Below are 19,087 nucleotides of genomic sequence, written 5' to 3' on the forward strand. Positions count from 1 at the left end.
AAAGAGGAAAGGGAGATTTCGGTAAGAAGAAGAGATGAGAGCGGAAGAGAGATTCGACCAATAGCAATAAGGAAAGAGAGAAAACTCTCCAATACTGGAAGCCTCAGTAGCCTAAAGACCAATTCGGCACTAGCAATCCCCCTAGCCGAGTTCCCTAGAGTGCCAGACTCTAATTTTGGCACAACTCTTCCTCTCAACAACTTCCTCGATTATCTCCTCAAATCTCTCCCCTTATCACTCCATCGATTTCTCCTCAACTCCCTCTATGACCAATTCAAACTTCCTCCGGTAGTATTTTACTCTAACTCTACCACTTACACGACTCAAGAAGCAAAATAAATACCCCATTGCGCAACCCAGGACTTGAACCTTAGGCCTCACAGTACACACCACACCACCTTGCCACTAGACCACAGACTCTTTTTACGACATAAAATCAACACTAATATTTATAAAGCCTATAAACTAGCGTCCAGATTCATTTAAGGGAAAAACTAAAATTTTGCAAAAGCCAAGACTTGTACCCAGGCTCCTCAAACACTCCCAAACACATGCAAATTACTTAACCACTGAAGCAAACAAATAATCAGTGACAAATCATGCAAAAATTAAAGACTTGAAATTTGAGGCGTTACACCATGTGGGGATAAAATTGACCCACCCAGCTAACACACTAATATCGAAGCAAAGCTGCCAGTAATAGTATCATAGCGAAGCTGCTAGTAATAGTATATGTGGCAAAGCCACCAGTACAGTATACTTCATTTATATCAGTGTCCCAACCCCATGCAGTATGTCTTGTCATAAATCATACGTGTATGCAGAACGTCATACTCAGTAACAGTTATATATATCATAGAACAAATCAGCCATACATAACATAAGGCTATAACGGTCATTCCATCTCCTAGGGGTATAACTGTCATTTTACCCTATGGGGGTATTTCGGTCATTCTACCTTACGGGGGTATTTCGGTCATTTTACCCTACGCGGGTATAACTGTCATTTTATCCTATAGGGGTATTTTGATCATTCTACCTTACGGGGGTATTTCGATCATTTTACCCTACAGGGGTATTTCGGTTATTTTACCCTATGGGGGTATTTGTTCATTTTACTCTATGGGCATATTTCGGTCATTCTACCTTATGGGGTATTTCGGTCATTTTTCCCTATGAGGGTATATTAGTTATTTTACCCTATGGGAGTATTTCGATTATTTTACCCTATACGGTATTTCAGTCAATTTACCCTATGGGGGTATTTCGATCATTTTACCCTATGGGGTATTTCGATCATTTTACCCTATGAGTGTATTTTGGGGTCTCGGTGCAGATATCGACCTCTTGAAAGGTCCGCAGTCGCCTCGAGCGACTCAGGTAACCTAAAAGGTCATAACAGTAAAAATGGACCCAAGGCCCATTACTGGGCCCAAGTGGGCCCACACGCTCGTACGACCCGTTCAGTCTAGTTTTCAGCATGGTTATGAGATCTACACACCCAATCTAGAATTTGCCACAAATAGTGGATTTCATCCATGTGGGGCCCACAAGCTCATTGAGCGCACACGACCCATTTCGTCCCAATGTGGCCCATTACGGCCGAAGCCCATGAAAATGCTCATGGAGGCCTTTACAGTTTATCGCCCATGATTCGCAGGTTTGGCTTTCCCTCTCAACGTCGTATTTCAGCTTTTGCCGTTCTACAGTTATAGTGGGGTAGTTACACACCTGATGCGATTTGCAGATTCCCTTTGTTTCGAGCACTCTTATTCCAAAAATCAATGATCATTGCATCTTTGGTTCCTAGGCAATGTGACAATCAACCTCGACCACCACCAGTTAGGAATGGAAGCAATGCAGGTTGGAGAAAGCAACGAAAACCTTGAAAATCTCGCCGATCTCCCATCGAGAACAAGGAGCAAATGAGATGATATATAGCTCTCCACAACAACCTCCCCAAATCCCAATATTCTCTTCTAAAATCACTCCAAATATCCCTCACCAATTCTCTCTATGACAAGTTCAAACCCCATTTAGTAGTATTTCAATCCAATACTACCACCCATACGAATTAGGTAACAAAATAAATACTCCCTTTTTGATGCACCACCACTCGAACCTTAGACCCCATGTACACTCCACATGCCCTTACCACTAGACCAACAACTCCTTTGTTACATATTTTAACCACAATAATTTAAGAACCTACTATCTAGATCCAAGGATTTTATTCACTTAAAATAAAAATTTTGCATAAGCCAAGGCTTGCACCCTTGACTTCTCAGACACTTCCAAACACTCCTAAATCAATTAACCACTGAAGCAAACATTCATTTATGTTACTTCCTTGCACAAATAAATATTTATGTGCAGTCTCCTAACTATTCCCTTGTTCAAAACCTATTTCTACTAGGCCTAAAATTTGGGGTGTTACAAGGGGCACCGAAGTGCAAACCCATACAAGTGTGCGTTCAAACCCAACTGACTTGTTGATTGTATCCTAATCATTTACTATGTTCAAGCGAGCATTTTATCGAGTTTATCACTTTAATAAATCAAAGGCTCTTCACATAAGCTATCCGTAAACTGTAATAATTCATATTCATTCAATAATCATATCATTCATATTTCTCAATATTCAACAATTCATGATTTAGTCTAAACTCACCTTAGCTTTTGTGTATAATAAATTAGTCTTATTGCATAACATTTACAATTTTATAACTTCAAGATTCTATAGCAAGTAATAGATACAAATACATTTAAAAACAATACAAACATAACTAATATATATAACTATCGGATGACTCGTAGGGACTAATCTGCGATTTTTCGTTTTCCCGATTATCCTCCATACTATTCAATTCTTGATCTATAAAATAGTTAAATTCAATTTCACAAATTCAAATGCATTAACATACTCCTATTTATGCATATGACTTATAAATTTTAATTAAAAATTTTCTCTTAACTTTACACTTCATTAAATTTAGTCCTTAAAATCGAAACTATTCAAAATTTCACATTTAACCCTAATATCCAAATCGATTTTAAGAACACTCCAAAATATCCTTTACAATTTCAAAATTTCACAAATTTACTTGCAAAATTTTATAAATTTTCATATTAGTCTCTAGGTGCAAATTTAAGAAAATTCTTTTACAAAATAGTCTTAAACAATAATCAAGTTTGTAAATCTTTCAACTAACTTCAAGAACAACTAAATTTATTAATGGCAAGTCCTAAAATCTTCAAAATTTTTACAAAATAGTCCCTGGGTTAGCTAGATTCAACTACAATGATCTTAAAAACATAAAAATAATGAAAAATATGCACTTACATGCAAGGACTTTGATTGACCGAACTCAAAGCTTTAGCAATGGAGGTTCTTAGGTTGGTTGTTGGTTGAAGCTCAAAGAAAAAGATGATATGCACTTTACTTTAAGTTTTATTTTAGTTATTTTAACTTTTGGTTTATTAAATTAATTATTATAAAACACTTATTTTTTTAACTCAAATTTCAGCCACTAATCGTCCATATTAACCATTAAGGTCTAATTGCAATACAACCCCCCACATTTACTAAATAATCCAATTCATCAATAAAATTCAACAGCGATTAAGTTTTATATCTTTTGCAATTTAGTCATTTTTCCTTAATTAACAAGCCAAACTTTAAAATTCTCGAACTGAACTTCAATATACTTACATTGTAACCTCCAAAACCTCGCCTAAATGTTATGGCCGAATCGTGAAGGTCACATTGGACACCTAAGCGACGAACTATTCTATCGATGGTTGGAAACCTTCAGTACACTCTCTATTACTAAAGCCATGGTTACCTTTGTTATTTTGGGAAAACGTTCATTCATTAAACCAACCGTTGTTAAGTTAAGTTAGTAGAACTAGCATGATTTTAGAAACTCTCTTTGCACGTTGTGGCTTTAGAAAAGAAAATACTTTGTTTATCTTATTTGTAGCAGAAAATAATCAAAAACTCAATTATTAATTTAGCCAAGTAACATGCTCATTTCAATTTCAATATATAATTATAAATCAATCCATGTATGAAAAACATGCATGCATAAAAATCCTCAAAACAAAAATAGTCCCAAACCACAATCCAAATAACTTTACAGTTCGAAAACCAAATAAACTTAGGGAATTTTGAATAAAACAAAAATAAAAATAATAGTTTGAATTAAAGTCCGTAGTCCTTCGTACCCTCCACATGCCAAACCTGATCCTAAATGCATTCATTACCTAAGAAGTTGAAGTAATAGGGTGAGCTTAACAAGTTCAGTGTGAGTCTAAATAAACAAACATTTAGCATACATCCAAGCATTTTCACATGAATCCAGGTATCACGATCAAACAACTATAGCAATATTTGAATGAACAATGATCATGACACAATGTACGTATGAGTTCCTACCCCAACTACCTGCTACACACCAGAGTTCCTAGAACCCGTTTGCCAAACTCTAACAAATGCGAGTAAAGCTTGATATGGTAAAACCACCAAATAATCATAAATGCAGAAAATCTGTAGAATAAGGAATAATGTGATAACATTGTCAATCTCCACAGTACTCCAAGTGTAGCGCATTGACTATAAATAAATGCGGACTTAGTATGTCGTTGGTACTCCACAGAACTCCTTCGTCAAACACAATAATAACCCACCCCGATGCACATGCAATATGTCATACAATTTCATACATACTCATAATTCAATACTTCCACAATTTATTGACATGTTCAAAATGCCCTCGAATTATCAAATACTTTAAGTAAATAGGATCGTAGATCCCACTTTCGATTTACCATTATGGTGGAATCATTCAACAAATCACAATTTCATGTATTCTTACAAAACTTTTCTGTGTACATGTATAGCAATATTTCAAGCATTTCATAGCAAATTTCCTGTATGAATATTTCATGCATAAGCCTTATTTTCATTCAAAATCATTCTACACATACACCCAATCATACATCAAATTAACCAACCTTTCACAACAATATCGATCATGCAATCATTCAGTCAAACTAGCAACTTTGTTAACATGCCAAATAGTTAGGGCGCGAAACGTAGCTGGTTCAGCTACTTACAAATTTAATTACTTAGCTATTTAGCCAAGCCTGATCCGCAAGCTAAACCATCAATTATATAATTAAAATCATTATTAACGTTCAAGTTTTTGAGTTAGGACCCACACCTTATTTTACGCTCTTTTGTAGCATACTTGTTGATCTCGCGATTTCTCTAATCAGCTTTAAAATAACATAAATTAAAAATAAGTATTACACCTCCTAAATAGCCCCCAAACACCCAATTACAGTTTTAAACCAATCTTTACAATTATAACCATTTTTTGAAACCAAACTAGTTAGATTTCTTACACTGATTTGATGTAAATCATACATGCGAACGTCTTTCGGCTTCACTGTTGGTTTGGGGAGTTTAAGTCGGTGCCTAACACATTTAAATACTATAAAGTATTTAGCTAATCCATTATTAAGATTCTTTATTTAAATACTAAAACTATAAACTAGTTTACAATCAACCAAACATACGCTTCCCAAATTGTCAATTATGATTTGTCGATTGATCAAGATCAAAATTACCTAATTAAAACATAATCAAAGGGTGATTAGGAGGGGGTTCAAGAAGCAAAGATAATACTGGAAAAATATGAGAAAACTTAAAGAAGTAACAACCCCCTTTCTTGCCCATAAGCACGCGCACCACCACAAATGGTGGCCAAATTGGGGCTGATTTAAAACCACCTTTTAGATCACTGAGAAAACTAGAAAAATTCCCTTTAAATTTTTGAAAATCCATAAAATTTAAGATATAGAATTTTGGGGTTTTAACTCACAATATTCATCAAGAAATTTAGGGAAAAGAAGAACTTACACAAACTAGGTGATAGGGGCGACAATGACACTTCTTAGCAACAATCGGAATCGATCTTGGAGGTCCAAGATTTCATATTTGGGGCTGAAAATTTTAGGGAAAAATGGTAGCAAGGTTGTGACGAAGATGATGTAATATCTTGTGGAACAAAGAAAAAGAAATAAATGGTAGAACTAGGTGTTATGGGTGGCGACAACAATGGGGAAGAAGGAAAAAAATGAAAAGCAAGGAGCAGAGGAGGAAGAGAGGGATGAATAGGGTGGAAAGAATGGGATTAAAGGCTGATCAGCTTGTTTGAAAATAATATTTATACCTAGCCTAATAGGGTATGAACGACACACACATTTAAAAAACAAGGGATTTTGCAAAATATAATTATTTTGCATGGGAAAGGATTCAAATTTGTGACCTTAATTTAACTTCCATGCTTTCATAATTATCAATCAACCACTATGTCATTCTCTTATTTTTGAAATAATTTCACAATCTTATCCAACTAAAATTCGGGATGTCACATTCATAGTATCTCCGCAAATATTTAATAAAAATATTTACAAACTCGATTTATAGAAACGAAGTCCCGATACCTCATTTTTCACATCCACTTAACTTTAAGGGAAAACCACTTAAACTTAACTATACATTCAGTTAGAAAAAATTATTAAATCCAATAGTCAATATAAACTGTGTTTGACTCGTATAAATTAATTAATACAAAATACGAACTCATTGGTCAAATTGGTGGTCCCGAAACCACTGTTTTTGTTACCACTAAAGATGGGATGTTACTATCGTGTGTCAAATGATATGTGAATTGTGCAAGTATACCCATCGAATCAAGTAATAAAGTGATAAGTGAGATTGTCTGCACAAGAATTGGTTAGGTATAAAATGGTTGAGTTCTTATAATTAAGTATGATTAATGTTATTGCAAAAATAGTGATAAAATGTAGCGGTAATTTGAAGGAATAATGATATGTGTAATATGAATTACTGATAAATAATGGAAAATGCTATGACAAAATAAGAATAAAAATGCAATGGAAAATTCGAGAATAATCATGTGAATAAATCGTAAGCAAACAAGTGAACAACTAAAAATGTTATGGAAAAGGATAGAGGATCTATGAAGATGATTTAGAAGGTTGGATTACTAAGAATCTGCGCTGACTAATAGTAATGCCTTGGCAAAACCATACTCACCCTACTACTCAGAAGAGTTCTAAAATGGTTTGCTTCTTTCGAAAACAAGACCTCCAATTACCTTGCCTTAAGCGATATATGTCTATAGGCCTTTAGCATGTTACCTTGCACTGTTTTGTTTACTTTCTGAATGAATGCTGCTCTATGTCTAGAGGCTACTACAAGTATTCAGTTGAACACTTGCTCATATCATTCATGTTCAATCTCATTCCCCTAACCTTGACAAAATTAGATTAATTTAATGAACATGATGTACATCCATCTATGTCTAGAGTTTGCAAACATGTAATTTTATAAAAAACCATTGAGTGAAATAGAGTATTAGAGCAGATCTACACTTCAGTCATTAAAGAAAATAAGAGTTTCATCAAGCAATCCCAACCCTATCAGATTTAACTCATGAGTTGGCAATTAATATTCAAATCCAAAGTATCATTAAACATCATTTTCATTAAATCAATTCAAGAAGAGTAATCAAGAAATAACGGAAGAACATTGGGAAGATAGCTTTTGCTTATCTAGCCCAACTCCGGCGATGCAGTGTCCTGCAGTGGCTGAGAGGGACTGCCTTTGTCTTCTTCTTCTTGACTCTACTCAGCTACTACCTTTTAGTTTTTTGCCTACAGATCTTCCTTTTATTTGTTTGCCTTCTTTAGGTTTTCCTTATTTGGCTTTTATAATATTTTTCCTTAGGGTAAATCCATCAGTCCATGATTTTCTTCCCTCTTTTTCAGGTAGTTATATCTGGTACAAGTTTAACTGGGTCTAAGACTGATACACTTTGAATGCTGACTGGACATCTTCCTGGCATTGCCACGACAGTTGTGTTAACAAACAATCCAACCCTTTTGCCTCGGCAAACCTTCACTCCTTTACTTTTTGTTCCTCAACCTGCACCTAGAAATCCATTACCACACACAAATCTTCCACAAGCAATTAAAAATAACTAACGTTTAAGTGTAGTCCAAGCTCCTAATATAATGCTAAAATAAGAAATATACTAATGAAATGTCTTATAATGCAACTAAATGTCCCTAAGTACAAGCAATTAGCTAGACCTAAAGGCATAAAATATAACTCTTTTTAAGAGTTATCACAACCCCAAACCTGAGTTACTGCTTGCCCTTAAGTAAAATATTCATGACTCCCACAATGTTTGCCTATGCACATAACCACCTTGTACTGCCAGTCCATTCAAAGAATAATATATACTTCAGTTTCAAAGGTTTGCTTAACAAAGGTAGTGCAAAAAATTGCTCCCTAAAAATAAAATTTTCTAAATACTCATATGTGCTTTTTGGCCATAACAAACATCTCCTAATTTTCTCAGTTCATTAGATACCTAAACTCAAGTTATTTTATAACCCTTTCTCTAAGCCTTCAAAATGTTTATTTGTAATTGTTTTTTCTCTTTTTTTAAGCATATTATGGGATTTAGCATGTCACAAAATTCTTTGACTTAATAGTCATAATGGATCATACACTGAATTACCTAGTACTCAATCATGTCAGAATTTAAAAAAATCACTCTTAAAGTTAAGAGTTTTAACTTAGAAGATGGATGGAACAAACAACTACCTTCTTAGCTACTCAGCCTGTTACTATAGTGGAGTGCCCCTAATTTTTTTTATTACACACTCTTACTTGGACTTACCATTCTAGTCAGCAACACGATGAAGCAAATAAAGTGTTGTTGACTTACTTGGAAATTCTAAGCATTACAGTGTCGATTGTCCTTTATTTAAGTAATGTTGTGGTAATGTGACTGAGTTTGGCTTCAAAAGTCTCTACGTTCAATAAAAGATACTTGCTATAGTCTAAAAATAACTAAGGTTAACACATCACATTTTTAGGAGGTAATCTACAAGGAACCTAAACTAAGCTAAATTCACCTAATCCCCTGTCACATGTTCTAAGAGTATTGAAGAATTTATGCTCATCATCGAACATCATAAGTAAAGTTTATACTCAATGTAGTTATGTGGTAGTGGTAGTGGCAAAACAAATTTAATGAAACTAGAATACGCATACATACTAAATATAGAATACAACCTAAATGCACAATACACTCTTAAACCTAAGGGATGCATTGTCCTCAATGCATGTATAGATATGTAACAAAATAAGAAAACAAAAATTTAGATATATATTGAAAATGTCATGGCAAAAGAAAGAAAATGCATGAGGTAGGAAAAATACTTCCTGGCTTGGACTGGAGTGTAGTTACTTCATTTCGCCCTGCAAGTGGATTTACGTGCACTAACTTTAAACCGTAGCTTCCTTGTCATAGGGTTCATTCTGTCCTCTTCCTTACCAGTTTTCGTGAGCTCATTAATAAGATGATTATTGTCACGATCTTGTGCAGTCATGGAAGCTAGTGGGGTGGGTGGAACAGGGTCCTTACCTTTTGTGGTGGCAATGGTAGTTTCATCATTCTCCTCTTCTTTTTCATTCTTAATATTTAATGATGTCGTATTTTTAGGCTCCTCAGTAGCAGTTTCCCCTTCAGCAGCAGGAGTTTGAGCTGGCTCCTCTGCAGTTTCAAGAATTGAGAGCACGGAGGTAGGGAAGGTAGGAAACTCCAGTATCAACTTTGTAAAGCTCATTTGCATGGATCTTTTAAAAGCCAAATCTTTGCTCCTCGCATAAATGCAATATTGAGCCTGCTACTCCTGGGCCTTGACCATCTTTTCTGCTAGTTGAAACTGCTGAATCTCAAAGAGGGAAATCCTTTACTCTAGTTGCTTTAAGTAGTGCAACAATTGCTGTTCGAATGAGCTGAGAGATGCTAAGAATAATTTACCTATTGGACTTTTCCAAAAATCTATCCCTTGGACTTTTCTATTCGGTCAACCCATGTTACCTTGTACCTCGACATACATTTACCCATTTTGTCATGACATAATTTACTTTTGAGATGTGGCGGCAAAGTCCTCTTAGTATCATAATTAATAATCCCACATTTTTATTTTGTCTTCGAAAATCTAGAAAAAACTGCTCATTAAACTAGGAAAATATATAAAAAATTAAATAATTAATGATAATATATAATAAAATGAAAGTAAAAGAATTAAAGAGAGGAAAAATAAAAACAAAATTACTAACTTAAACATCTCAAAGGTTAATGGATTGCTTGTCACAATCCACATGAGCACCCAGTAGTGCTTCAAGCGTTGTCCATTAACTTTGAATGTGACCCCCATTTTGAAGTCTCTGATACTGACATCTCCATGCGGGTATACTTGAACTACTTCAAAGGGACCTGAACAGTAAGATTTTAATTTACCAGGGAATAATTTGAGCCTAAAGTTGAACAACAACACCTGTTGCCCTGGTTAAAATTACCATGGCCAAATTTGTTATCATGCCAACGCTTGGTTTTCTCCTTATACAGTTTAGCGTTCTCATATGCTTGCACTCAAAATTCCTTTATTTCATTCAGTTCTAACAACCTTTTATGGCCAGCAACCATCCAATCCATATTCAGCTTTTTAATAGCCTAAAATGCTTTAGGTTCTAGCTCAATAGGTAGGTGACATTGCTTCCCATAAACCAGTTTAAAAGGTGACATCCCAATTGTGTTTTAAATGCAGTATGATAGGCCCACAAATCTTCATCCTGTCTAGGGGACCAATCCTTATGAGTTGGGTTTACCACTTTTTTTAGAATCTTCTTTATTTCTGTATTAGAGAACTCAACTTGTCCATTTGTTTAGGGATGATATGTCATGTCAATCTTATGTTTCATCCAATATCGATGCATGGCATTAGCCACTAGTTTACAATCAAAATGAGATCTTTCATCGCTAATAATGACTCTAGGCGTACCGAATCTTATGAAAATGTTCTCGTGCAAGAACTTTATTACTGAATTTGCATCATTAGTAGGGAGGGCAACAACTTTGACCTACTAAGAGACATAGTCTACTGCCAACAGTGTGTAAAGGTTGCCCACTGACAATGGAAATGGACCCATAAAGTCTATTCCCTATACATCAAATAATTCAATCTCCAGAATTTTTTGCAATGGCATTTTGTATCTCCTAGATAGATTTCCTATCATCTGAAAATAGTCACACAACTGATAAAATTCATGAGCATATTTGAACAGACTAGACCAATAAAATCCTAATTGAAGTACTTTTCCAGAAGTTCTCATTCCATTAAAGTGTCCACCTAAGGAGCTGAATGACAATACTGTAGAATGTTTTGTATTTCGTCATGTTTGACACCATGATGGAATTTCCGTCTTCTTTGGCTGTTGAGATCAAGTGGCATCACACCACTTACTAAAAAGTTTACTATATCGGCATACCAAGGTAATGCCATGGCAACTAACAGCTACTCATCTGGAAAGTCTTCTTTAATAGGCTTTTCATTGCCATCTTCATTTTTAGATCCTAACCTCAATAGGTGATCAACAACTTGATTTTCAGTTCCCTTTCAATCTCTAATTTCCAAGTCAAACTCTTGCAGCAGAAGTATCCACCGAATTAATCTTGTCTTAACATCTTTCTTGGTTACCAAATACTTAATAGCAGAGTGGTTTGTGTAGACCGTGACTTTGGTGTTAACTAAATAAGATCGAAATTTATTGAATGTGAACACCACAACCAATAACTCATTTTTCATGGTGGTGTAGTTCAGCTGCGAATTCTTCAGGGTCTTGCTCGCATAATAGATTGCATGAAATACCTTATCTTTTCACTATCCCAACATTGCTCCCACAACATAATCGCTGGGGTCACACATGAGTTCGAAGGGCAGTTTCCATTCCTACACTATTATAATTGGCACTTCTACCAATCTTTTCTTCAATTCCTCGATAGTAATTAAACAATTTTCATCAAATTTGAAAGGTCTATTTTACTCCAGCTAGGCGGACAAAAGTTTAGATATCTTTGAGAAATCGTTAATGAATCTTCTATAAAATCCCGCATGGCCTAGAAAACTTCTGATACCCATGACATTGGTCAGAGGCGGTAATTTTTCTCTTGCCTCTATTTTTGTTGTGTCAACTTTAATCCCTTATTGTGATATCTTATTCCCTAGCCCAATACCTTCACGAACCATGAAGTGGCATTTCTCCTCATTCAATACAAGATTTGTTCTTTACAGTGGCGGAGAACCATTTATAGATTTGTCAAATAGTTCTCAAAATTATTCCCAAAGATAGAGAAATCATCCATGAAGACTTCAAGAAATTTTTCACCATGTTAGAGAATATGGCCATCATATAACGCTAAAATGTTGTCAGGGCATTAATAACCTGAATTGCATTTGACGAAATGCAAAAGCACCATATGGACAAGTAAAAGTTGTCTTCTCTTGGTCGGTTGGAGCTATAACAATCTGATTATACCTTGAATAACCATCCATGAAATAGTAGGAGGCTTTCCCAACTAATCTATCCAACATTTGGTCAATAAATGGTAAGGGGAAATGCTCCTTCCAAGTTTCCTCATTGAGCTTGCGATAATCCAGGGATACTCTCCATTTTGTGATAGTACGAGTTGGAATAAGCTTATTATTATCATTGCTGACCATTTTGACACCTCTTTTTTAGGCATAAATTGTACATGACTCATCCATGAGCTATTGGAGATCAAATAAATAAAGCCAGTGTTGAGCCACTTGGTAATCTCTTTCTTAACAACTTCCTTCATGATTGGATTCAACCTCCTCTGTTGTTCAATAGAATTGCTATGGAAATCCTCTAGTAAAATATTATGAGTACAGGTAGCAGGACTAATTCCCTTGATATATGCAATTGCCCATTCCAATGCCTTCTTAGATAACTGAAGTACTTCCAACAATCTCACCTCTTGATCGAGCGTCAACTCTGTAGAAATAACTACTGGCAAAGTGCTATTCTCTCCCAAATAAGCATGTTTTAAGTGCATCGGCAAAGGCTTCAACTCTAGCGTGGGGGTTCCTCTATAGATTGCTTAGGAGGCTTGAGAGAGCGATTTGATAAATCTAAGGAGTTAAACTTCTTTCCTAGTCTATCCACAAACTACTTGGCTTCTGCAAGTTCACTAAGGTCGTAAAAAATTACTGCGTCACTCCACTCAAGTGAGTCTTCATCACTATCAGACTTGCTGTGGCAAAATCTTGTAAACTCTTCCTCGACTGTTGTCTTTATCAAATCAATGCCATGGCATTCATCATTCTCATCAGCACATTTCAAGGCATCGAATACATTGAATGTATTTTCTATTCATTTACCCTCATGGTCAGTTCATCTTTCTGCACATCAATTAAAGTCCTACCTATAGCAAGAAAAGGTCTTTCAAGAATAACTGGCACATCATGGTCAGTTTCACATTTTAAAATAAGAAAATTTGTTGGAAAAATAAACTTGTCTACTCTTACCAGCACGTCTTCAATTTAACCTTCGGATGCGCGTAGAATCAATCAGCCAGTTACAGCGTAACCGTAGTAGGTTTTGATTTCCCAATTCCTAACTTCCTAAAAATAGACATAGGCATTAGATTTATACTCGCTTCTAAATCACATAATGTCTTTCCAACATAATGATTTCCAATTGAACAAGCGATAGTGAAACTCTTTGTGTCTTCCAACTTTGGAGGTAATTTATTCGTCAACATCGCTGTGCACTATTTAGTGAGAGCAACAGTCACAAGTTTTCCTAATCTACACTTTTTTTACAGTATATCTTTCATAAATTTCACATAATTAGGCATCTGCTCCAAAGCTTCAACCAACGGTATGTTGATGTGAAGTTCCTTAAAGACATCTAGAATTCTCTTGAACTGGGATTCTTGTTTACAATTGTGGAATCACTAAGGAAATGATGGAGGTGGCCATCCTTCAGGTTGCTGATGTTGTTTTTGTAAACGAAAAAATATTTAAGAATTTTCTTATATAAGTCATCACCTTTTTACTTAAAATTGTTGTTAAAACCAAGTAACTGTTTATTAAATTAACGAGATATGTGAAAATATGAAATTAGGACATAGAGATTATTAAAATGTGATTTTATGTTTTATTATATAGTTTTATGCATAAAATGACTTATTTTATATTAATTTAAGCATATTATATTTTTAAGATATGAAGTCGGCCATGCATGATTAAATTAAATAATAAAATATAATGCTATATTTTAATAACTCATTTTAAATATTCCATTAATAAAAATTGGGTTTAATTAATTAAGTAAATTGATTAATTAAAGTTGTTAAATTAATTTATTGGTCATCTAAACTATCTGCTATTTTTGCCAGGTCTAAGGATTTTCTTCTAATTGCAAAATCGTCCAAGTGGGGACAAAGTCAACCCAATTTTCGGTTGAAGATGGCTTACTATAAACCAAATTTTGGTTTAATTATACAAGGTCCTTGAAGAATTCAAGAAATTAGAGATTTACTTTAAGATTTGCACTTGACCGAGTTTCAGTCTTGAATTGTTGTGGCATCCAAACTGACCAAAAATCAAGGAAAAATCAGCTTGATTTGCTTAATGTATGGCTGGCCAACCATGAGAGATTTTTCAAAGGATGAAAACCACTATTTTTAGTAAACTATCCCCTTCTCCTCACCTATAAATAAGACCCTCTCAGTCATTCATCCATCCATCATCCCTCACTTCTCATCATTCTCTCCTCTCTCAATTCTCTCAACTCTCTTAGCTCTTAGACCTATCATCATCCTTACATAAGGATTTCAGAAAATTAGCCTCTTAAAGAACCCTTGGTCGGCCACCTTGGAGAGCCATCAGCTAAGGAGTTAAGCAAATGAGCGAAGGAGCCTCGTCAGTTAGAGTCTTGGGTGACAGCCACTCTGAGTTGGGTTTAATCTTTCTCTTCTTTAATTTAATTTAAAGATGTTTTCTATGTGTTCTTTGTTCTTGTTTGCAACAATGATAGCTTAATTTTATTTAAGCTAGGATGATTATTTTTAGTATATAATATTTATTTGATTCATTCTTATAATGTTTGTGCCTTAATCGATCAAGTTTTCAATAAAAATCAAGTCTGTATTTCTTTCATACGTGATTGAAATGCACCTAAATTAGCTGAGCGATCCTAACCAGACGACGGCTAATGGATGCGTAATAGAAATGTGCATGCTCAATTTAAATCCTAACCCGATTAAATTGTAGGTTGCATAACAACCCTAACTAGGCTCTGTTATCTGCATAGTTTTTAGATTTGTGTGATTAAATTGTTGCAAACCTAGCACGTCCCTGTTACCTCACACGAATGCTAAGAAACCCTTAGTAAATAAGGATCAGTAAAATGCGTATTTACTAAGTAAAGGATTCCGAAAGGACCTAATTTGGTTTCCAAACTCATGAAAGATCGAGTTGCCATGGAATGTTTTTCTGAATATTATTAAGTATGATGTAAAGAAATTGAGTTTAATTAAGTAATTGTCCAAGTTTACTTAGGTTATAATTGTTGCAAATTGTGTTTAATTTTGCTAAAATCTACTTCATTCATATAGTTTGCATACATAGGAAAACTTGTATTAGGGATCATTGCATTCAATTTAACTTAGACACCACTTCTCAACTATATTGTGTTTTTATTTGTTTTAATTGTTAATATAATTTTACAAGTTAAGTGGCTTAGCACAAGCACAATCCCTGTGGAGACGATAACTCGATACTTACTTATTACTTGATAACGACTGTGTACACTTGCACAAATCGGAGCATTACAAGTTTTTGGGGCCATTACCGGGGATTGTCAACTATTGCCATAGTCATTTTTTTCGTGAAATTATTTATTTTCAATTTGATTAAGTTTTAACATCACTAACTTATTCTTTTTGTGATTTTCTTCGCAGGTCTTTATGAGCATAGATCGAATTATCGATTTACTCCCTGTAGACTCTGAAATTGAGCAAACTTATAGACAAAGAAGACGTGAACGAACAGCTCAAAGACAAGTCGAGATGGACCTTGGAAATCAGAATCAAGACCAAGGTAATGAAGCTGATTATGTTCGAAATCCCATCCTCATTGCCGATATGATGTGCGACTTTTCAGTGAGTTAAACCCAGGAATTAGAAGGCCAGATATTGAGGCAACCCAGTTTGAATTGAAACCAGTAATGTTTCAAATGCTACAAACGGTGGGTCAATTTAGTGGCATGCCCACGGAAGATCCACATCTCCACCTTCAATTGTTCATGGAGGTGAGTGATTCATTTAAGATAGCCGGTGTGACTGAAGACCCCTTAAGGTTGAAGTTGTTTCCGTACTCATTGTGAGATCGAGCACGAGCATGGTTCAATTCATTGCCACCAAGTTCCATATCTACATGGCAAGAATTAGCAGAGAGATTTTTGGTTAAGTATTTCCCACCCAGCAAAAATGCTAAGTTGAGGAACAAGATCACAACTTTCCAGCAACTAGATGACGAGTCTCTGTATGAGGCTTGGGAGCAATTCAAGGAGTTACTTTGTAAGTGTCCTCATCATGGGATTCCTTATTGTATCCAGTTGGAGACATTCTATAATGGTCTCAATGCACATACAAGATTGATGGTAGATGCTTTCGCGAATGGTGTAATTTTGTCTAAGTCTTATAATGAGGCTTATAAGATCATCGAGAGGATCGCGAGTAATAACTATCAATGGCCAACAAATCGAACAACTTCAGGAAGACAAATAGCAAGAGTTCATGAAGTTGACTCTTTCACTTCGTTATCGGCTCAAGTATTGTCTATTTTCTCTATGTTAAAACAGTTAACTGCTAATAGTACTAATAATTTTGCAGCTCAGCCACCAAGTCCGTTTGAAGTAGTGTCCTGTGTGTACTATAGGGAAGGTCATTCTTTTGAGAATTTTCCATCAAATCTCGAGTCAGTGTACTATATGGGGAACCAATATCAAAATAGGAGTGGACAAGGACTCTAGTCCAACTTCTACAATCCTTCATGGCGTAATCATCCTAAATTTTCTTGGAGCTACCAAGGAAATGGACCAAACAACAACTCATTGTAGCAAAGACCCAAGTAGTCTCAAGGGTTTAACCAACAAGCTCCAAAACCACCTTAAGTTGAGGCATCAAACAGTTTGGAGAACTTGTTGAAAGCGTACATGGCAAATAATGACGCTTTGATCCAAAGCCAATCAGCAACACTGAAAAATTTGGAAAACCAAATGGGTCAGTTAGCTACAGAGCTTCGTAATAGACCACAAGGAACCTTGCCAAGCGATACTGAAAATCCAAGAAATTTGGGTAAAGAACATATCAAGGCAGTGGCATTGCAAAGTGGAAAGACTATGGAACCCTGATTGATTGATGTCGATGACGAACATGTTGAAAAGGAGGAAAGTCAATCAGCTGTTGAAGTTCCTACACCAATGGAATTAGAATCTGCAAAGTCTAACAAGGTAAACCCTGACCTAGTGCCATCAGATATTTTAACATCTTATTTTGATGTAGATTTACCTACTAAGAAAAGTTGTTCGGTTCAACTGAAAGTTCCATCACCTCCATATCTACAAAGATTGCAGCAACAGAAGAAGAAATAGGAGGTGCAATTTAAGAAGTTTTTGGATGTTCTGAAGCAGTTACACATCAATATATCGTTGGTGAAGGCTTTAGAACAAATGTCAAATTATGTGAAGTTTATGAAGGATATACTATCCAACAAGAAACGACTGAGTGAGTAAGAGACTTTTGCTTTGACAAAAGAGAACAGTACGTTCCTGCAGAACAAACTGCCACTAAAATTAAAAGACCCAGGAAGCTTTACTATACCCTGTAACATTGGTGAATCTTACTGTGGTAAAGCTTTGTGTGACTTAGGAGCGAGTATCAACTTAATGACTAAGTCTATTTTCAAAATGTTAGGGATAGGTGAAGTAAGATCTACAACTATGACACTTCATCTAGCGGATCGATCTTTAGCATATCTCGAAGGAATGATCGAGGATGTTTTGGTAAGAGTCGATAAATTTATTTTTCCTGCTGATTTCATTATTTTAGATTTTGAAGCATATAAGAAAGTACCAATTATCCTTGGGAGACCTTTCCTAGCCACAGGAAGAATGTTAATTGATGTGTAGAAATGTGAACTCACCATGCGAGTTCAAGATGATCAGGTAACTTTTAACATTCTTAAAGCAATGAAATTTCCCGACCCGACAGAGGAGTATTTAGTTATGGAAGAAATAGAAACCTTGGTTTCTTTGGAAAGCAATTTTGAAGAAGATCCATTGGAGAAAGCTTTAGATCTTGACCCTTTGGGGGATGAAGAAGGTGAAGAAAACATGGCTTTGATGAAAGCCAATCTGAGAAATTATAGTCAATCCACACGGTTTGAACTGTTAGAGTTGAAAGTCAAAGAATTTGTGCAACCCAAGTTGTCAATCGAAGAACCACCTAAACTCGAACTAAATGTACTTCTTTCCCATTTGAAATATGTGTATTTAGGTGATTATTCTACTTTACCTATGATTATTTCAGCAGAACTGATGAAAGATCTAGAGGAGCAACTAGTTGCTAGTCTAAAGAAATTTAAGAAAGCAATTGGTTGGACCATAGCTGATATTCGAGGTATAAGACCTTCGTTTTGCATGCACAAGATTATTTTAGAAGAAGGTGAAAGAGCTCAAATTGATGGGCAAAGGAGGCTCAATCATAGTATGAAAGAAGTTGTGAGAAAAGAAGTGATCAAATGGTTAGATGCAAGAATCATCTATCCTATTTTAGATAGTTCGTGGGTAAGTCCGGTGCAGTGTGTGTCGAAGAAAGGTGGAATCACGATTGTTGAGAATGAGCATAACGAGTTAATTCCTACAAGAACTGTTACCAGTTGGAGAATCTATATTGATTATAGAAAGCTGAACAAAGCCACTCGGAAGGACCATTTTTCGTTGCCTTTTATGGACCAGATGTTAGATTGACTGGCAGGTGATGAATTCTTTTATTTTTTAGATGGATATTCAGGATATAACCAAATAGTTGTAGCCCTAGAG

At 35.4% G+C, this 19,087-nt stretch overlaps 1 non-coding gene across 1 annotated transcript; it reads right to left on the reverse strand.

Annotated features, from left to right (window-relative positions):
- Positions 1 to 16,477: 16,477 nt before the first annotated feature.
- Positions 16,478 to 16,584, reverse strand: LOC128040031 (small nucleolar RNA R71). The gene has a single exon (XR_008194691.1). It is a non-coding gene; the product is annotated as a small nucleolar RNA R71 (small nucleolar RNA).
- Between the last annotated feature and the right edge of the window lie 2,503 nt (positions 16,585 to 19,087).

Source organism: Gossypium raimondii, chromosome 3 (assembly GCF_025698545.1).
Source record: "Gossypium raimondii isolate GPD5lz chromosome 3, ASM2569854v1, whole genome shotgun sequence".
Classification (NCBI taxonomy): Eukaryota; Viridiplantae; Streptophyta; class Magnoliopsida; order Malvales; family Malvaceae; genus Gossypium; species Gossypium raimondii.